Source organism: Lasioglossum baleicum, chromosome 11 (assembly GCF_051020765.1).
Source record: "Lasioglossum baleicum chromosome 11, iyLasBale1, whole genome shotgun sequence".
Classification (NCBI taxonomy): domain Eukaryota; kingdom Metazoa; phylum Arthropoda; class Insecta; order Hymenoptera; family Halictidae; genus Lasioglossum; species Lasioglossum baleicum.
In genome coordinates this window covers 13,849,992-13,872,620 of record NC_134939.1, presented here as the reverse complement: position 1 = coordinate 13,872,620, position 22,629 = coordinate 13,849,992, and the positions used below count along the sequence as shown (strand labels likewise).

The 22,629-nt window shown below is 45.4% G+C and overlaps 1 protein-coding gene across 2 annotated transcripts in view; it reads right to left on the bottom strand.

Moving 5' to 3' along the window:
* LOC143213458 (CUGBP Elav-like family member 1-A) overlaps positions 1 to 22,629 on the bottom strand; it is a 455,043-nt gene that overhangs the window by 355,966 nt on the left and 76,448 nt on the right. For both annotated transcript variants that reach the window (XM_076433332.1, XM_076433335.1), the window contains exon 3: positions 22,261 to 22,332. The gene's annotated coding sequence lies outside the window, so the exon portion shown is untranslated. The remainder of the gene's footprint in view (positions 1 to 22,260; positions 22,333 to 22,629) is intronic.

The window sequence follows — 22,629 nt, the reverse complement described above, 5'->3', positions numbered from 1 at the left end:
AAGTTGGTAATCGGATGTTTTCGAGGTCATTAAAAATTCATATCGACATTTTTCAACGTAATAAAGTATAACATATAATTATATTTCCGACGTTAATTCTGAATTATTCAAATACTTCCACAATCAAACAACTTCAAAGTATATAATTATATTTCCGACGTTAATTCTGAATTATTCAAATACTCCAACATCGGTAAATCGAATTTCTCTCCATCCATTCTTCATCAATTAATTCCGTATCACGCCGAAATACCGCGAGCTTTTATTTCTTAATTATCGTATAGACTACAAGCCGACAGCAGTCGGTATCTAAAATTTATATGCCCTTATTCGAAATTGTTTAAAATTTCATGTAAAACAAATCTGATGCTTGAACATTCGTTTAAAAACCTTCCCAAAGTTTAAATTGTCCATAATATTGCAGCATTTGTACATGGATCAAATAATGCTGGGAAATTAATTCAATAATGAAAACACGCCTATTAATATACAGGGTGTCCATTAAAACCCGGGACACCCTGTATATATACAAAACATTTATTCAAACCTGTTATATAATGCTCTATAATGACTACTTAGAATAATTAGTTTCACTTTGAATTTCAGAACTTTGTCTTTAGAATGTTACCCTCGGATTTTGATGATTTGAAGTATTGTCACTTTATAGCCAAAAAAGTTCTTCAAAATGTTGAACTTCGAAAATTTACTTTTGGCTAGTAAAATCCATCAGACTCGAGATAAAAAGGAAATATAATATTTTGTTGAAATGCAATCAGAACAGCAATGGCATTAAATTTTATTGGATCCCCTCCCATAAGGGTATTCAAAGTAACGAACTTGCGGACAGTTTATCTAAATCAGCCACAGAAGCTTTCAGTGCCTCAACATTACCAATTCCATTTACTGACTTGTATGAGAACTTGTATAAACCAAAAAGATAATAAAAGAGCAAGGCTTGATGAAAGGGAAAATATTTTCCAACCAATATTACACTGGAAGGTGTAAGCCATGGTTTAAACGCGAACGTCTCTCACGAGAATTTATTGCAACTATTAATCGGTGCAGAGCCGATCATTATAGTCTTAATGCGTCTCTATTTCGTGTAGGAATTATTAGTGACCCGAAATGCGACTGCGGACACAGTAGTCAGGATATTAATCATATTGTTTGGCAATGTAGCCTCTTCGATTTACAGCGACCTGGGCTAATTCAACAGTTGCGTTAAGCTTAGGGCTTGTTTTCTTATTTTTAATTTAAAAAAAAAATGTAAACTGCGAATTTTATTTGATTTGATGTGGACTGTTTATGTGTGAATATGTATATGCATACTGTAATTTGTTTCAGTGCAGCAGAAATAGATCTCGATTGAGATCTGAAATGCTTAATAAAAAAAAAAAATCGCGTACTTGGACCACTGCGCACCGTCGTGATCCAAATTTGTGTTTCTCGGGTAGGACACGCGCAACAACGGATCGGAAAATTCCGAGACGGATCAGTACTTCGAATAAACGGTGCTTTGCCCGGGATAAGCGCGACGCAGCGCGAGCAGAATTTGATCTGGGCAGAAGTAGAAGTCGCTCCGGTGTATCTCCGACTGATTGTCCATGTCTGAGTCGCGGAAGAGAAGTTGTGAAGCCGTGGAAGAGTTGTCGTTTCTATTAAACGAACGCGAGATCGCGAACAAGTAATATTTCCACCGTCAGGGAAGATCCTGTATTATTTCAAGCAGAACGTTGAAAAGCGCGACAGGCGGGCACCGTTTTCAGTCCCGCTGCGAGCGGAGCAACGACGTTTTTCGCGGACAATGTGTAGTAAGGTCGCGAGGGAAACCAAATCTGTTCCGTATCTCGGCATCATATCGGAAGAGAATAATGTAACGTCATTGGTGGCGGCGCGCGGAGAGAGATGAGAAATTAAGTGAACCGTGGAGGATCGCATCGCCGAGGAAAACGTATACCGCAGTCGCTTAAGCCTCTCCTTGTGCACTCAGTCGAGTGCATCCACGATGGAAAATAATATTTGTCCGCTGGGATACTAACGGGAAGACGTGCTTTATCGTCCTCCTCCAACCTTCTTCTCTCCTCCGTTTCTCTCCGCTTCTCTCTCTCTCTCTCTCCCTCATTCTCTCTCTCCACCCCCGATTGTCCCTGTCCGATTGACTCTGCCAAATCGTTTCGTCGCGGGACTGTCATCCTTTCCTGCAACCCCATCTCGGGCTTTCATCTAATGAAAGTATCGACTCGACTCTCGATATACTACAAATATAATCAAATATAATCCGTCCGCCCCCGGATTATTCGGTAATGGTTCCGCGGAGGCCGTTCCGCTGTCTCTTTACTCTCCGATAAGACACTCATCGATCCGAGCTCCGATATGCAATATAAATATACCATCGACCCTGCCTTAGACTATTATATTTCCATCCAGCGTCTCTCTATCCCTTTTTATTACTCGAAACTGCTTGCTTGTTGCATCCGCTCGTCGCAGCCTCCGGTTAGAATTTTCAGTCCGAAAGTATCTCGTTAGAAATTACTTGTGCTTCGACGGGAAGAGGATTTCGGAGAGTTTGGTTTCGCGCGATCGAAATGGTTTGCTCCACACAGCACGGTGTTTGAATGAAGTTTAAATCAGCTCGACGGGACGCGACGGTGCGAACGGAGAAAGCGCGGACGGGGGATGGCCCGGAGCCGGTACAAATGACCGCGAAGTGATAAATAATGTAACGGAGCATGGTTCTCGTGTTACGTGTCGAGGAAACGTATCGTTCCCATTACGCGTACGCATGTGCATGGTTATCGGCGCGGCCACCGAGCAAACATCATACGACGACCCAACGACATATTCTGGACTTCCAATGTTCTCTTCCACGATTCAGCCTCGATTCCCTGTTCGATCATCGCGTTCCTCCAGCTACACGGCCGGCCATGCGATGGGAACTCTGTCAACGAACTTATCCTCGCCCGTTGCCATCACGCTGCATGCATTTTTCTGCTGAAATTCTTTCATCATTCATCCTTGTACTTTAACAGTCTGCTTTAAATGACTGTTTTAAACATTTTATTTAATCTCAATCTTTCGGAGTTCGTCTTCAGAATGTTAGAACTCAGCACAGAATAATCTGAAGTGAATAATAATTTGGATTTGCAAGCTTTGAAGGGTTCTTACTCTGTCGCAAAAAGCACAAGCACAACAGGAGAAAGACTCCGCGGCATCGAGCAACGACAACGGAGATCTCCACGCGAGTCTAAACACGAGGGAAAAAAACCGTAGAGAACGGCGTTCGACACAGTTTCAGTCGCGAAGAGAATCGTTCCTGTAAATTGAAAGATGAAGATTCGCTTCAAGAGGTTTCCTTCCTCGCGGTCTCGGTCTGATAATTCTTTTATCGACGATACATCAACGCGATCGATCAACTTGTCGTCTACAAGTCTTCGCGATTCTAGTCCGACGGATTTAAAAGCCATTTCTTGTATGAAGCACGATTACAAGTCCCCGCCGCGTTTCTCCCCCCATCGTTTGTCAATGGAATTATCGCGTGAAACCACCCTCCCGTTGATTGACAGTTCCTCCGTCGCGAACGAAATTACGGGTCTCCGTCGTGGCTAGATCTCTTCCAGATTTTTTTTAAATAGAAGGTTTACTGTGTCGATGTTCACGCCATTGGCCCGGCTCATCCGAAAGATTTCTCGGATCGTTAACACTGCCACGGGCGTCCAAGCAACCCGCAGTTTATGCGAATCGCGTTAGCGTCCGCTAATGAATTTAATTCGCCTCGCCGCAAGACAGGCCTAATCGTTCCTGCCGGCACCGCCTCTAGAACGTCAACTCGGATTACCCTCGGCGAACGTTGTTTCTTTATCGCGCGCGCTAATTGAATCACGCATTGTGTCGTTCAGGAATAATTGGTTAACGAGATCTCCAAGAATCGCGGCGAGACAAAATAAATACGTCGGGCGTGCTCGCCCGGAGGAACGCGAACGTAGCGAAGTGCTCGAGTCACGCTCGAAGCGCTCTGAAAGATATTAATGTATTCTTGTATCTACTGTTCCTTGTATTGTATTCAATTTTGCTGGTTTCTATCTTTTAATAGAACGCGCGGCGGAAGTTGGGTCGAAGTACGTGTACATCTGAGGACTTCTCAATTTGCAAGCATGGGATCTCTTAAGTTGCCTGAGAAAGTTATTCTAAATGGTTCTAAAAGACTTTCCCAACGACCTAATATGTATCAGATAATTGCGTATGTTCGTGCCCGATTTGAAAATGAAATTCAAGGGTTAAATTTTAAAGAATTCAGCTTTATTAATCAATAATATAGTCACCTTTCTTTTCTACAATTAGAAAAGAATGGGGACCATATAATTTTCTTTTTCACACTCCGCCGTGCAGTACAGTTTGCAATATCTATGAAAATCGGTCACGAACTTGTGCAATCATCTAATATACCGCTGCTCCGGAAGTATAATGACACCACTGCAACAATTGAAATTTTACAGGACAAGCAAAAGAAAAATAATTCCCATTTGTCATAATAGAATGGCCTATAGATTCGGTTTAATTCTTCCATGGGAGTAGTTTATAGACATTGTGGGTTATTATTGCAACTTTTAAGTTATTTCAATTTATAAGATAATAAATACCAGCCTCACAGTAACCGTCATTGTTCTTCTGAAAATGCATCACTTTTACACTTCCGTCGTTATAGGAGTAAGGAAAACAAGTAAAAATTTTGTAAGTACAATTAGTCGATTTACAAACATCTAGTAAATGCATTTTTGAGCGTGCCAACACAATAAAGTCAATTGCACAAAATTTTACTTTAAAACTAGCTGGTAGACTCTCAGCTATGCGAATGTCGTTGGTATAGCTGACAGTTGCTCGCCGAGGGAAAAATTGAACGGTGTCCATTTGCGAATTTCAACTTTCTGTTCGTTCTCCGAGAGTTTTTCGTGCAGCTGTCCGCTAGCACTCTCGAGAGCAACTCGCGATAGTTTCACTCTCAGATGGACACGTACCTTACGGGTCGGGAGAGCGACTTGGCATTGGTAGCCAGTTGTCTAGAGAGCTTTTCAGCGTGGCAGAGTTCTGAGCTGCGGTGTTTGTCGAATGTTTTCGGTGCAATTATTACCAGCGAGTCAACACAGAGAAAGAGAGAGAGAGAGAGAGAGAGAGAGAGAGAGAGAGAGAGAGAGAGAGGTCGTAACGAGCCAGCGACGAACGATACCGAAAGTGTGTTGCTGAACGGCGCGACAACAACGAGGGGAGGCGAGAAAACGGATCTCGAAGCCGGCTCGTCGCGCCGCGAATTCCCGGCGTTACCAAGGCCCGAGTAAATATAAGCGTGACGCGAATCTTGGCAGCATCCGACGACGTTTTCTCCACCCACGCTTCATCCATTACTCGGGCCAAACAGGTGTGCGTATTACCGCGCCAGAGCCAACTGTGGAATTTCTCTTCTTTCCTCGTGGCTCCGTGGCTCTTCTAGAACCCGGCGGAATTCCCGACGCGATCGAACGCGTCGACACGCCTCGTCCTTGTGCCGGGTTTAATTTGCCAGGAACCACGGGGACGTTGTTCTCGTCGGCAGGCTTGTCCGCCATTCGGGCCTACCGGTTGACGAATACGGAATCGCGGACAGAAGGGAAACTCCACGGGGAAATCGGCCGTAACTGATGAGACCATATTTTTTCGTCTCTCCGTCTGTTTCTCCCTCGGAACCGCTGTCCCTTAAACTTCTTCTGCTTCTTCTACCTCCGCCGGGTAAACCGACAAACGCCTGGGGACCCGGCCGGTCGGCTACTTTGCGAAAAAATACTGGCTGTATGTGTCCGGGAAAAGCAGAATGTACGCGAGCACCGCGCCGCGGCGTTGTCTAGTCCGGCGGGAAGTCGCGGAAATCTGGCTGCTCTCCTCGTGTCGCTCCGTCTGAACTCTTTGATATCGGCCCCCGCAATATCATGAATATTTATCTGGTGTTCCTTTTAAATACCGCGATCGCGAGCTAGAATTAATACATTCAGCCTCCCCCCTGTCGTTCGTAAATATTTTCACGTTACCGACCCCTCGAAAAATTTTGAAACGTTGCGGAGCTGTTTTCGAGACGTTCGATCGACACGGTGGCCAAAATTATTACGCGAGAAGAGACGTGCTGAATACAGTGTGGGTGGTCAATAACACATGGTTATATTTAATAGGAAAAATGTATTTAATTTAATTAAAAACTCAAAAGCAAATCCACACACACAAGAGCCGAACTTGAACCTGAAGAACCCGAATCGCAATTCTTAATCGAGACTCAACATAGTGATCTCTGGAATATCCGAACGAAGCGTATCGATGTATCTTAGCGAGGCTAAAGACACGATGCGTGAAAATAATAAGGTGGGGTGGCTGGTGAAGGGGAACGAACGAGATCTCGAGGAGCGGAATAGAATACGTACGGTCGGAGCATTGATCCGCCAGCAAACTGGTAACAATGCGCGAGTAATTACCGATGTCTGTACACGTATCCGAGATCAATGAGATCCCCCGAGTATGTGCGAGGGACGGGTGGGGAGGGTCGAGGCGGAGCCAACTTCCGCGTCTTCCATTTTCGAAGGGTAACGGGGCAATACCCCAAGAGATTGCGAGCCGAATTAGTATTTAATAGTGAAAGTTTCGTTCACCGGGGAAGCTATCTTTCCTTTCGACTTTGCTCGGCAAACCGTGGCCGGACCAACACACTCTCTCCGCCCCGCGAATATCTCCCGGAACGAATTAACCCTAAACAAGAGCCGACTGTTCCTGCCAAGCTCCCGTTTAAAACTGAAATTCCGTCGGAACGAACCGATCGCGCTAATTAACTTTGGCCCAGAGAGAGAGAGAGAGAGAGAGGGCATTCCCCTTTTGATAACGTCAGAAAGATGTGGAAACAGGAACGCGTGTCTTGGAATTCTCAGAGGAAGCGGAACGTCCGCTGCGATCCCGGATTATCGAATTTAACCGGAAACTTTGTCTCATTAATTATTTCCGCGGCGCTGACCTCGTGTGTTTTTTGTTTTCGGGTTACGGTTTCCCGAACGAGCGAACCTTCCAGACAGTGTGGCCGACAGAAAGACAAATTCGGACGGGTTCGAGAGCAGATTCGTCCCTGAGAGTGTCCCCGCCATTACGGTTTTTACGGTCGGTGCACCTGTAACGCGACGAGGTCAGCTGTAATTTTTAAACGAGCGGCGACAGAGCGACACGTGCTAAGTGCACCGTCGCGCTGAAACCTTCGTATCTACGTGGGCGTCTCGCGTCGCTTTCAACACCAAACTTCCAAGTTTTTCCCTGACGTTAATTGATACTGTAGAATCTAGAAGCGAGATACTTCTTTCTTTGGATCGCGGTATCGACTCGAGACGGAACAAAATTTATTATAAACGAGACGCGACTTCGGCTTACAGTTCTCCGCGGTTTTACCGTGTCCGGTCACGAAATCTTCTTTTCCCCGGGTTGTCAAAGTTATTCCGCGCGGTTGATAATTTATAAAATTCAGAGAAGGTTTCCCCTCGGATTTCTAATACTCTACGAGACCAGAGGGGTCCGGTAACTCCCGTTGTCTTCCCGACAGAGCATACACCGGAAAATATTTTACGTAATACCCTTTCGCGGAGCTGCAACAAGGGATGCTGCCCGGACTCCGCAACGATTTTTCCCGTGGGGGGAAATTTTGTTTTTTTTTTATTTTGGTTCGAGCGCGATATCAGCCCTCCGATAGCACGCACGGTCGCCGTTGTTTACGGACACGGGCACAGACACGCCGGGAGCGGGGATGGCGGCTTAATATTCATGACGTCTTCCCCCCGTGGCGACTCTAAACACATTTTAATAACATTTTTTACGGGCGCCGATTCGCCGCGCTTGAAAAGCATCGCCGGGAGAGAGCGACAGCGTTCGAAACGCTTTGGCCGGGCCCAAGAATAGGGGATGGAAAAGGACAGTCGGCGTTGACGGACGGCAAAAGGGGAACGTGAAAGTGGCGAGAAAGGTAGAGGCAGGCGGGACAAAGGGACGCGATGCGCGAGCGCCGGAGAGCGAAGGAGAGCTAGAACAAACATCAACGAAGAAGAAGCGCGATGAAGGGAAAGAATAACTGCGCGAATGAACGGAAAAAGAAAGGACCTGCAAAGAAAAGGTAGAATGGAAACTCGACCCCCCACCGCTCGGCCGTCTCTTTACGATGGAATATATTGCTGGCCCTTTCAACTCTCTCTCTCTCTCACTCTCTCTCCTCCGCTTTCAACCATCGACAACCACCTCCTCCCTCGCTCCTCTCCTATCCAACCCTTCCTCCACCGGCTCGTGTTCTCGAAACTCGGCCATGAAGCATCGAAGTTTCGCAAAGTCTCGCCGCGGGAAAAATCGAAAACGCTTGAAAGCTCCACGGTGTTTTTCTGCTGACACATTTTTCGATGCCGGAGAAAGATCGCTCCTCTTGTAAACCGAAACGGTCCACGCTAAATTCTCGTCCGACCAGCTCTGCCCTTTGGTTCCGTGCCGACGAACGAGGTGCGACAATTTCATTCGTAGAACACGACCGCCCAGGGACCACAATCGCGCTTTTGATCGGGTCCCTGCGTAAACAGCACGATTACACACCCCCGCCCATAAATCACCGACCACTTATCTTCAACGAAACGAATTAGATGTACCTACGAAATAATGCAAAACATAAGCGTTCTCTACATTGGAAAGAATTAACAAGTACCATTTTCATCTCATAATATACGTCCTTTAATAACAACAATCATCTGCATTCAAATTTGAATAAGTGTCGAGTGACTTATGTCCGGGAGTGTACGTTCGTCGGCGAGCTTCTCTGAAAGCTGCGAAGATTCATCCCCGGCTTTTATCAAAATTGAGTAGCGTACTGTACGAGTGCGTTCCGACATCGTTGATATCCAGCTTAACGCGACAAAGGAACAAAGGTATTAAGGAAAAAGAGGTTTACGTTTTCAGAAATAGGAGCGGAGCGATTTCGGATTACTTCCGCGAATGAAGCGAATCCAGGTGCGTCCCGTCGTCTGTGTCGAGGCTTGCTCGCAATTACACGTGTCGTTCCGGCGAACAATACTTTCGCTTTCATAGAGTCCCGATTGGTATCGAGGAGCGCAGCGTTCGAGCATTAGTTCGAAGCAAATCGACGTATCGGAAACTACGAAACAGGCCGAGAGAAAGGAAGAAGGCGAAGATAAGGGTTGCCGTTACTCGTCTCGTGCCTCGTTCCCCGTTCCCCTTCGCCCTCCGTATCCCCAGTCTATTCGGAAAATCTATCGCGAGACCGTCCCTCCCTATTACCCATCCTCCCTTCTTTCCTCCCATACTTCCGACAGGCCGTTATCGATTTCAGCCGGTATACAAATCCACCTTCAGGTAACATTAGTCACTGACGCTTCCACTGACACACGCCGCTGTTCCGAGCAGAACGGACCTTAGGTATATCGTGGCTGGTAGACACCAGGAACTCCAGGAGCCACGGATGAAGTCGAGGAGCGTGTATGCGAATCCTCGTACCCCACCATATCTCCTCTTTCTCCTTCTCATTCTCGTTCTCGTTCTAGTTCTCGTTCCGTCGGTCTTGTGCCCGGCGCGCTACTCTATGTACGAGTTTTTGCCAGCCCTCTTTTTCTCGTTCAGAAAGTCACCGTGAGTCTGGCTCCTTCTAGACGCCGGCTTCCGGCAGGCTTACGTGTACGTGTGTACTTACGTATAGGGTCGTCTCTCTTCCACTCCAGTGACAGTTACAAACGACGCGTTATCTATAAGGATTGTACGTCGAGAGGGCGAAAATGGCGAGCACCTGCTCGCTCTATGTATATTCCGCCTTCGCCTTCAGCTTCGCCCTCAACCCCTCGCCACCTATTTCTCCTCCTCCTCCTCCTCCTCCTACTCTTCCTCTTTCTCGTCTTCATCCTCGTTCCTCCTCCTTCCTCCCCAAAGAGCCCTCCGACATTCTTCGTTTAACTGTTGCGACGGTGCGTCGTTCGGCCACTCTATAAACTCGCGTCAATGGGAACGCAATCACCTCGAACCCGTTCTCAAACAACCACCCCACCGGATCCTCCGATAGAGAGGACCGAACGAACCCTGTATACAAATGCGAGCGACGTCTCTCCGCGTCGAGATTAAGTCGAAAACCTGGGCCAGGTCGCGAGCAAATTTTATCAGATTCCTTGGAAATCGTCCTCCTCGAGTTCTCGAGGGCGCTCGCTCGCTCGCTCGGCATTGTATCGTCGAGACGAAAATCAACCATTGTGGAGCGCTACGCTTAATTGGAGCGCGCTTTCCGTTCGCTCGGGATCTACGTATCGAAGCGCTGTCTGTCATCGATCATGCGATAAGTAGACTGCGGATCTTCGTGCAAAAATTCTGTACATGTATTATGAGAGACGAGCGGCAACGATAAATTTCATTCTTTCTTGAAAATGAGTCTGAAATATTCTGAAATTCTTTTTATCTTTCCGATGGTTTAATCCCTTGCCGTATTTTAACGAGTCAGACACGTGATGAAGATCTTCACAAAGTCTAACTAGTTTGGATGTTATGACTTTCTTTAGCCATACGAAAAATGTCAATTTTCTTTTCTCTTGTGCGACATTTTTCGGGATAGAGGTTTTCTTTATTGTAGAAAATAGAGAATACGAAGATTACCATACAGAGATTACGAACGAAGATACAAACAGTGGAAAATCTTTACAGAAAATGAAACTGGAGATACATAAGCATTATAATGGAACATGAATACTATACACAGAGTAGACCAACCGCTTATATTGGAGGGGATAAAGAGGTTCTAATCACATTGTAACTGTAAAGAAAATGGTACGGCACGGCGAGGGGTTAAATTTCTCAATTAATTTTTCAAAACCACGCTTGTTGAGGACCAGGTTACTAAAAGACGACTTTAAAACGTCTTAAAACGCGAAGTATATGTAGGGTAAACTGTACTATTGCTGGCACTGCAGTAGTTATTGGCACTTTTGATTTAAACGGCAAATATTAAGAATTCCTGGTATAGAAAATCATTTTACATTGCTTCTTATTTATATTTCAGAGCAACGCTGTAAGTTTTCATAACAGTAACGCTGGTACATCCAGTAAGACCGACGGATGACCACGGTGCAGTGTAAATAGTGTTTTACTAAAATTTTCGTCGCATATATGTTATATGTTTAATTATAAAACAAGTAGCCTGTTTAACGTTTACTTCTCACGGTGCCAATGACTGTACTTTTGTCTTACGATTGTTATTCACTGAATATATTTTACAATAAAAGATTTATCGTCAAACTGTTTCATTTTGCAGAAAAATCTCTATTAGCTTATAATAACAGCAAGTTAGGCTCGTTTAAACATTACAAAAAAAAGATGGAAAGATTTTTACTACGATTTTGGCTTAGGGTGCCAATCATTGTACAGTTTACACAATATGATTTCTACGTCTTTCCAACAATCCTTATTAGATGAAGGAATGAAATAAATGTATGCTTAATCTACGGGGATAGGAAACGTGTATTAAATTGCAGCGTTAACAGGAATCGTTCGCGATTCCCGGGCTAATTGATTTTCTTTCGGAGGCCGTCCGAGGATCTCGTGATCCGGGTTATTATATCAGTAGCCGGCACGTCGACGTCGGAAATGATTTGCGTCGAAGCGTATCGGTGCCTGTGCGGAACAAGTTTTCGTGACTATCGTCTCGTGTCGTTGTACTTCGCCGGGCGCAGAAAATAATGTGGCACGGCTAGAAGAGCCTTCCTTGATTCGTTGCCAGATACGTAATTTATGGCAGCGACGCGCAGACCGCTGGGAATTTCTTGTCTGCGTGTCACGGAGAAACCGCGTGTCGGCTGACAACTACATTTTGATGCGATCGCCGGGGACAGAGGCGCCATTGTACTTTACTTAGACGCTGCCGGCTGTCAACTCGTTAGAAAATGGAATTGCCTGCAACATCTTCGAGCGTTCCCCCGATTTCTTTCTCGAATCGGAAAACTAGGTCGAGCTTCAGGGGTTTAATCGAAATATGGTTGTACGATTCCGAAGGTTGTCTACTTTCGGAATTCCCATTGGAATACCTTTAGCCAAAGAAGCGGCAAGCTGGATTTAGCCGGAGACGGTGGTATCGAAAGCGCATTAGACGTCCAGCTGCATAGAAACCGATGTCGGTACAAGCTGCAACGGGTCGCGACGTCAAAACGCGTTTACTTCGGAGGTCAGTCATCCGGGATATCATTGACGTTTGTCGCAAAGATGATGTTCGCCTCATTTTAGCAATTTTCAATTTGTCTTACGTTAAGGTCTGGTTCGTCGAAAAATCGTAAAACTCTCCGGTTAGATCGCAAATTTTCCGGAAACCCACGTTGAATCATGGATAACGCACGATGACCAATAGCCAGAGCACTCGGAACGTTCTCAGATCGGTTTTACAGTCGGATCGATCCCCGAAGTTTCTCGCGAGTACGTCCACGATCGGAAAATTCGATGCGGCTCAAGAGTTAGGGATTTCAGACGGTTGAACTGCTGGTAACCGGAATAATGCGACGGAGAAGAGAACTCTAGCCAAGTTATGTCTGTTCACGATAAGAAACGACAAGCAATTCATTCCGGCCAAGTATCCTATCTTATCTACCGTGCACTAACGATATCATACGAGATTCGGATTGCTTTTTGCTTGCAACCGTGGCTCCGCGGGACGAGCGGAGCGGCGCGTGATGCCTGTACAAATGATTATGCCGCCGGAGAATTATTTAGCCCGTCCCGTCCCTTCGACAAAACCCGTGCTCTCGAATGTATAACCAAAGTTCGTCCTTTATCCGTGCTGGTCCCTCGTGAACCCTCGAGAACGAGTGAAAATCGTCCGAGAGATACCGATTTTTGTGAAACTTTTACAAATCTAAAGTGTAATGAATTCTCTGCGTGAATAATAGTAAACGCCTTTTATCCTTTATCAAACAGAAAGTATCTATGCGTGTAAATGCTGTTTAAACTTCTTACATTATGTAATGAATTAATCTGAGAAATTATATTTATCCATCGCGTATTCTTCGAAAGATTGTTACGTCCAGAATTTATCACGTTTTCCGGAAAAACGGTCAACTACTGATACCAGGTAGAAGGAACGCCGTAAAATTTGTGTAACGCGACGATCGTCGAGACAATTAAGCGGAAAAGACTTGGTATAGCCGTGGATTGATCGATCTGACACGGAAATATCGGAAGCCCGACTTGATTTACCGTAACTGCGGGTTCCGAACGTTTGTAGCACAATAAAATATCACCGGCGACATCAATTCTGTTTCCTCGGGGTTCATTCATGGGGTAGCCAGACGCATAAACCATAAAAACACGTGCTACCTATGGAATTCCCCGACAAATGTACGACCCTGTAGAACCTACGAGGGAGCAGAAGGTGTAGGTGGAGGAGGAACGCGTTTTCTTTCGTTTGAGAAGCCGGCCTGCGCGAGGGTTCTATCGGCTCTTTCCTCCTCCACCATGTACATCCGTCGGATCCGGATATCGGAAAGAGACTGTGACATGGAAACGATATCGGGAGGCATATGGTAATGGCGCAATTCGATTGAGAAACGACAGGAATTCGCCTGTAGCACCGCCACGGCCTTTTCTCCCTTTTTACGCGATAATCAATGACGCGGGCGCGAATAATAAAAGACAACCGGGCCGGGAACGACTCTCGTTTCATTTTAACCACGCCGCAACGGAGCCACGCGATCGCCCGCGATACGTATCGCGCGACTCGTAAAAATTCCACTCTCCCGTCAGGAATTATGCTTCCTGGACAATAAACGATTCGCTGTATTTCATCGAATTTAGTATATGTACAGTGGCCGAAATTTCTATAAAGTCATCTTCATTTTCATAGATATTTTTATAATATCACCATTTTTGTTCATTTATCGTATCTGGTCTTGTGCCTTGTTGTTTTGATTTTTTTTCTGTGCGGTGAGGGACACAAGTACGAAGTTTGTTATAAATTCTGTTTGTTATAATTTAATTGACGTGTATTAGAATGCCGAGAGGAAACGTATTATGTAACAAGTGAAGAAAAAGCATCAATCGATACCTATGAAGATACGGGCTGCTCTAATCGCGCAATTGCCGAGAAAATTAATCGGTCATATACTGTGATTAATAATTACATCAATTTACGTGAAAATTACGGAAAAATCATTTTAAAGGTGGTAATAAATAATTGTCGAAGAGACAAAATTCATTATTAATAAGGTCTGCGGTTAAGAAAAGAAAAAATGCTGTACAATATCGAGCTGAATTGGAGCTCCCAGTAACAACTAGACGTGTGCAACAACTTTCAAATTCTTCTGGACAAAAATGCAACGTAAACCAGGCCTTAAAGAAGTACATAAACAGGACCGTCTTGATTTCACACGGGCACAAAACACAGTGCCTTTATAAAAACTTCGGTGAGTGTATACCGTAAGGAAGTATGAGACAGTTGATTTTCATATTGGGAAAGTTCGAGAATCGGAACTACACGATCTAAGAAACAGCACGGACCCGAGGATTTTTTAAAGATGAAGACTTTACTGTGTTTTTCTGTATGTATATAAAAATAAATGCAAGAAGATTGAGCCTGGCGGGCGCATCGGTGCATCCACATAAAAAATAAGGCCACAGGAAGTTGGGACGTATTATGGCATGATTTTTTCTATTTTTTACCAGAATCGCCCCGTATTCCTCGAGGAAATAAAAGTCCTAAGCCACTCGGAGAATAGGTACGCAACATTATCGATTCGAGCCACGTATCCCGGTTCATTCTCGAAAAATCGAATGATATTTTTCGGCAACGGCGGAGGAGAGGAAGGCGGACAGATTCTTGCGCGGTCGGGGAACGAAATCAAAATTCCCCGAGTGCACGGCAATTAATTCGGAACGATCCCTCTGTAGAGAGTCAACCACGGCGGAAACTGTAATTAAATTCAGTGGCCGATGGATGCCAGTCGATGGATGTCAGTCATCGGTTAAAACCGAATAGCCCATCGGAATGATTGTTGAGCTTTAAGCCGCGAGTCGCGCGCGCACTTCAATGTAACTTTATCGTTTATAGAGGGGCCGAGGAAGGTGGCGGAGGAAAGAGGGCCGCAGGACGCTTTGCCGCAGATTGGACAGTCCCGGGGAAACGCATTACCGATATTGAAAAAAACACGCATCTCCTGTGGATGTCGGCTGGATCGGTAGTTGGTAGCCAGTGGCCGACCGCCGGGAAGCCGTATTTGTTGAAATTACCTTCGCCGTGAATTTACCAACTTTTTTCCCCCCCAACGTTGTTTATTTTTTCCCGCTGGTTTATAACAGAAGAACAAACAGACGAACGGCGAAATCTCGACGGCAGCGCTCTGTACTCGGACGGGAGATACTGCCCAAGCATCGATTCCAAAGACCAACTTTTGTTTTTTATATCTGGCCGGGTTCACGAACAAAGTTTGACGGGTTACAATAAAAATTTATTTCAAGCCCCCCATCGTTGTTAAATTTTCCCTCGACGTAGAATCGACCGAGTTTAGCTTTTTAGCGGAGCTTTCAAAAACCCATGTTTGAAATAAAAATTGTCTGCGTCGATTGCAAGCCACAGAAGTCATTTAGAAGTTGTTTCAAGCAGTCTAATAACGAAGCTGAATCTAGGTGACCAGGGATCTGGGTGTTATCGAGATCTAGTGTCTATGAATTTCGATAGCTAATGACTCGGACTAATCCAGCGCTGCCAATGCGTTTCCGTAGGCTGGTTTCCTCTTGTCGAGTTCGACTTGAAATAATTAGGGGTAGCTGATGATACGTACGAGTGCATGGGATCGTTTCATCGTGCGTCGGTATACGGGCGCACTCGTATACTCGTATCCGACGCCCCGCGCAAATCCTTGCCAGCCCATGGAGAGAGAGGGAGAGCAGAATGAGAGAGCAGCGTGAGCGGAGAGGAGAGACGAGAGGGGTCGAAGGGCGAAGGGCGTCTGAATTTGGGGTGCGGAACGTAACAAGCGTAGCTAACGAGGTACGGCAGATTTTATGGGCAGATGGAGATGATGCGATATCCGCGATTGATGCCATACACGGCCAGTACTCGAGGTAGGGTTTCCTCCGCAATGAGATAGATTTGCGCGGCGCGCTCTCATTATGAAGGCCGCGCGCGCTACCCGCAGAGAGCACCGCAACGTGTCGGAAGAGGATATAAAGACATTACGCTCGAATTATCGCAAGCCACGGAGCAGTAATTATTTTCCGAACGAGAAAATCAAGCGGGACTGATCGAGCGGCCGGAAACCAGGCCGGGATTGCTCGTTGTCTTCGATGACCGACGATAACCGGCCGTGGGAGAGGGTTACTCTGCACGCGAGTCGACTGATTGGAAACGAACTCTAACAAATATGAATGTTACGCATTTCATTTTACATGATAATAAAATTTGACTCGTTTGTAATCAATATTTTTTAAGCATTCGGATAAATGCAGCCATACAAAATATATCAACTTCTTTTAATCACTGTAACTGTAATGAAAATGGTAAGGCAAGGGGTTAAAACTGAATTTATTTAGATGTTCCATGATTTCTACTATAAGCATGTACTTGTAAAATTGAAAATCAAGCGGGACTGATCGAGCGGCGGGAAACCAGGCCGGGATTGCTCAATGTCTTCGATGACCGACGATAACCGGTCGTGGGAGAGTGTTATTCCGGACACGAGTCGACTGTCCGCGGAAAATTAGGTTATCCTACGTCGAAGAGTAACAAGATGCAACTCTCGAGTTAGGCATTCCTCGCCCTTCTAGAAACTCGAACGTTCAACACCTGCGAGACTTTGGCGACGATTTCGAGGACCTTGACATCGCACGTTTTCATCCACCTTTGCAGCCGTACCTCCGATAATTCGCTGATCGATAGCAGTCGAGAATTCCGCGGATAGTCGAACGCGAAACACCTTGAATCTTTAATCACCGTGCGGTTTGCGTGGGGCAAGTTTTATAAAGCGAGAGACTGATCGTTTTCCCAATCGTTCGGAAAATCTGTTAGTCGACGATCGTTCCTCGCGAGCAGAATTTGACTGTTCCGAACGGAGGCTCTGTCGCAAAAAGAATATATCCATAGGACAAAGGGGAGCGTAATGAAAAGTGTCCGGTTCCAGGGTCGACGATGCACTAGCAACAGGGGCTGAAGGATACCATCTACTCTTTGAGAGCGTCCACTCCCGGAATTCAGCCCAGCTTCCTCTGCCGGCGCTTTGTTTCCGTACATCTGATAACCGGTGTTCCTCTTGCCCCGTGGCTCGTTCCTCTTCCTCTCTCTCCCACTTTCTCTCTCTCTCTCTTTTCCTCGCGAAACACTCTCAGGATCGAGAAGCAAAGGAAAGAGGGTCGAATGAATAGCGACGACGAAAGGAACGAATGAGTTTGCCCCTTGAAAAACGCGATCGACGATTCACGCGGACAAAAAAGTTCCTCGCTTCTCTTTCTTCCACCCTTCCGTCCCTTCTGTCCGTTCCTCGTCCCCCCTCGGGCTCGTCTCGATTTTTTGGCTCCGACCAAAGGATCGCAGGACTACCGCGCTTCAAATATTAAACACGCGTTTGGTCTTCGGAGTGCTCGGCCGTCGGCGAACGCGACGTGGAAAAGATCGGTGAACTCGACTTTTCTCACGTCTATCGCTCCTAGCTTGGTTACATAAAACGGTGCTAGGTGGTTGGTAAAAGACGAGGTGTTTTAGAATAACTTTATAAAGTTTTGTGTTAACACTAACTTGTCCCGCAGCTTTGGGGCTCAAGAGCCTTCGACACCTGGACTAATTTATTTCCTCTAGGCGGGTGGTCGAAAACTTTGGGACTTGATGTGAAATTCCAGAGACAAAGTTAGCTGTTTCGGTTTCCGCTGCGATGCCGGGCGAAATTCATAAATATCTACAGTCGAACAAATTCGTCTTTTCAGCTTCGAGGTTCAGGTTCGAGAGCTGAATTCTATACAGCAATGGTATCCGCGTCATTGGAGATCCTCGACCAGCTTCCGCGTCCAATCGATAACGGGGTCCTTTTGTTAGAGCTCATTGTCTTTAATGAACCCCTCGCGCACTACATAACACGATCGTCCCCTCCGCTTCCTTTTTTTCTGCGGATCCGCGCGCATCAGAGCCGATCCACCCCCGCTCTTCTGTCTCCTGCGTTTCGATCGGACCTCGAACAATGCGTAAGTTTCGACAAGCCAACGGATTCGCGTTTTCGACCGCGTTGATGGACACGTCGAGCGCCACCGAAATCGCCGCAGATTCGATACATCGATTCACTCCACGGCCCGCGATACCTTGCGCTTTTCACGAACGTTCGATCTCTCGCAAATCATCGAATGAAAAATAACGTCAGTCGGTGGTCCGTTAATTTTTCAGCCGGTCCTCCATTATTTATTTAGCGGCCGTCACCGTCTGCATCAGCGTTTTATAAATTACCAGACGGCGCCACCTTACTCGAAATAATTCATTCGATCAATTACGTTATCCGCTGGTTGCTCCAGGTGCGAATAATACCTCTAAATTCGAGGTAACTGTCTACGTTAGCGAGAGATATTCATCGCCGTTCCCGAATAGCGACAATGAACGCGAGGTCTATTATGGATGCGTTGAAAGTTTCGCGCCCGTCGAATGTCTTTTGAGTTTTGTTAATGGCGGAGCGTCGCGTGCACAAAGCAACTCTAAATACACAGAGTTTCGTCGAGGGGAATAGTTCGGGGAGGTGACGTCGCATCGGAATGATTTTCTCTCGTGTTACGGAGCCCGATTTCGGTGTAGCGGCTTGAAAATTCGACATCCCGCTGCGGATTTCTGCCGGGCGAAACTTTTGAGCGGAAAATGCGAGTCGGATTGACATGAAAGGGATGGTAGAACGCGAAACGTCGATCCACCAACGCGAACTTACCGCACTTTCCACCTCCTTTTCTCTCTCCACCGGCTGTCTCTCTCTCTCTCTCTCTCTCTCTCTCTTTCTCTCCTTCTACTTCGTTTTTTTTTTATCGATGCACGTCGTAACGCCCGATGTCGGTGAATTTCACCCCGAAGAAAGGAAACGCACACCACCGCGACCCGCGCACGGTTTTTTTCCGGGGAAAGTTACGCCGAGTTATAATTTTTCGAAAGTTCTACGGTGCTACGAGCTACAATTCGCGACAGGCGAAATTATCTACAAATTACCGACTACTCTCTTAAAAGAATGCATTTTTCCCCTCACCCCTTGTACTATGATTTATTTCACGGTTGTAGCATTTTCTTCGATGGTTAAACATTAGATTAGAGTCTAGTACCGAACAACTTTTGTAGGAACACTCTTTTGATAACGACAACGTCTTCCGAGGTATCCTGCTGATCTTATTTCAGCAGGACATCCTGTATATGTATTGAATAATGTACATTTTGAAAATTTCTCCATGTTTAAAATGAGAAATTAAAACTTTTTTAAAATGTTCCATGTGTAATTTAATTATTCATTTTGTTTGGAAAGCACCTTCTCGCTATTTCGTAAAGCTTTGACACATTTTCTAAGTGAGACTTTTTTATGCGGTGCCTCTCCACCAGAAAAAAATTTTCCTTAACACATTACCGACCGGTGATTATTGCATAATTTTGAAAAATCTATGGTACATGGCTAAACACTTTTTAATGGACCCTTCAATAGCAACAGAAATTTTCATTGTGAACTAACAAGTCACCCTCAATAACGTCATCTAATAGTTTCATTTAAGATTGCAATGTAAAACAAAATTCTATGCTTTCTTTTGGTACAGCACAATTATTGAAAACTCTATTAATAGGCTTCCGGTAGGTGAAGTGTTAATATGTTGTGAAAAATTGTTTGTTATAGCTATCTATGAAGTTTGTGAATATTTTTTTCTGCGGTCAAAAACAGGTTTCACTGTAATAACAAATTACTTTCCGAACGATCTAATAATGACGTACAGGTTTAATCAATCTTTATTAAATCACCTTGTTCTTCCAGGAGAGAGTTAAAGCAGGGCAGAGAGTGAAAATATAAAGATCGCTGTTTGTTTGTTTGTAGACCGGCCCGAATAAACCGGAGAAGCTTTTGAAAGAGGGGCAGATAAAAAAGAAGAGTTCCGTTTCCTCCGGCGATGGCCCTTTCGCTTCCCCGAAGAAGGCTCCTCCGCGGTCAGCAGTAAATTTCTAAGCTTCGAGTGGCGAGCTTCGGGCGAAATCAACGCAAACGATCGTGATAAAGGATGACTTGATTTTTACGAGAAACGTACAAGGAGGTACTCGACATCGAAGGGTGCCACCCCCGAGACACGAGGGGCGAAAATCGTTCGCGTCGATGCTCGCCGAAAATTGCATGGTCACGCGACCGATCTTCGGGGGATGAGGGAGGAATCCGATTGCAATCACGATAAAAGCTGTCCGACTCTCTTTTCATTCGACAGATTACATACAACGTTGGAGGCTGCGTGGAGCAGACATCGATGCGGGGAATCGACTCATTTTTCCCGGAGAAAAACAAACCGCGCGATGCTCGCGTGATTTTCGTAAATTCGATCGAGATTATCCGGGTTATAAGTTAAGAACCGTGGACAACCGTGCTCACCCTCCGGTAATCGTACTTCGATTATGATTCAGCCAGCCGGTGCCTAAGTACTGGCGGAAAAATCTGTTTGACAATGCTCCGGTGGGGCAGAAAACGAGAGAAAACACGGGGGAGAAGGAAGGAGCGGCTGAAAGGGTCCTTAATGTACTTATTTTAAACTAATGGAAGAAAGAGTTTGTCCGTCAAACATGTTGCACGGCCACGTAAAAACAAGTTGAACGCTTGACAAACCACAAACCGTGAGTGCGCTCAGTCTATTTGCTCGCCTCATTGTACGGGCTTTTTAATGCATCCGCCTGTCCGCTGCGGGGGTGGCTTCGACGGGTTATGTGTACACTGTATTCTACTTCGTCGAGGGTTCGTTCTCGTTTAATCATCTTTTTTAGACGACTATGTGCTCCGAACCAGCGGGATGATGCTGGTCACGTGGCCGACGAACGAAACGAGCAGCGTTCAGTTGCTTGTCAGTCGAGAGACTTCTTTGTCTCGTTCGATAACTCCCCGCCCCTTTCCGCTACCCTGCTCCCGCGAACGTGCACTCCAGATACCGAAATTATAAATCCTCGACGAGCTTCCGACTTCAAATCAATGTATAGGCTGTTTCTTTTGTGGCCCATTTTTGCAACAAATGATTAATATAGAGATACGAAACATTACAAATGGTAGAATTTGTTTTCGGTGGAGTTCTGATAGACGTTTCGAAACAGAGCTGGGGAAAATAGTATTTTAAATAGTAAATAGTAAATAATCCAATTTATTTTACAGTATCTGTACAACTTCGAAAATAAAATATTTTGTTGGATGCAGTAATTTTTGAAAATAAAATATTTTGTATGATGCAGCAATTTTTGAAAATAGTATTTTATTTTAAGAATGTTGAATATATTTGGAGTTTGTCTTTATTTTCAATCTCAATTTTAAATATTATTGTGGATGAAATTGTTAAAATAGAAGTATTTTATTTCGAGGTTCAGATTATTTAAATAGAAATATTTTATTTCGAGGTTCAGATTGTTCAAATAAAATACTATTTTCTTTAAGCAAAATGACATCTAAAATATTAAATAGTATTTCAAATATTTTTTCCGCCAAGTACTGCCCACCTCTGTTTCGAAGTAAGATTAAATAGTCGTGTTAAGTAAAACGAGATTTTACAGTCACACTCGCATTAATTATTCTCCTAAATACGACTTCTAATCGAGTATCCCGGTTCGGTGGCCCGACCTTTAGCCCGAGCGATCCCTGTACAAGCAACTCGAGAAATTGCTGGATGGATCCCTCGCTCGCGCCGCGGTGTAACAATAATAATGAATAACTCGATTGAAAGTAGCCCGAGTGTATCGACAAACTCGATCGAGTGCGGGCACTCGAGCACCGGTCCCGCCGTTACGTCCATCTTCGTGGGACCGTGGCAGAATGACTATTGATTCAACGAAAGGGTTCGTCCCTAACTATTCATGGTTTTCGATGTCACGTGTCCTTTCATTCGACGTATTTGCCCGTGTACGGACGGACGATGCGATGGGGTGAGCTAGCGAAGGGGTCGCGAGAGAGTAACCGGTTAGGTTGGTCTAATCTACGCGCGGCACGTTTCAACCTTTCAATTTGTTTTTCCACTAGAGATTACTTTTCGGCGACTCACCTTTCCGTCTCTGTGGATCCGCGCGGAGAACACCTTGAGAAATCGGTCACGATCCCGCTCCGCCAGGATATCCTATAACACAGAAATTGAAAGAATTCAATTACAGAAACCGCGAGCGAATTTTCGAAAAGCTGTAATTTCGATCGGCGCGCGGGAAAAAATTCGAGGTGGAAAAGCCACATCGACGTGATCGTTTCTTCGCAAAACACCGGCGCTCTACCCTTCCGTCGTTGCATTTTAAAATATTCTTGAAAAACAGCCGACGCGCTCTCCATCGGCGGAGGGTGGATCGCAATTTTTTTGTAAAATTTATGCAAATAGCGGCACGAACGCGGGACAGACTGTCGAGAGGTTATCGCCGCGGTTGAT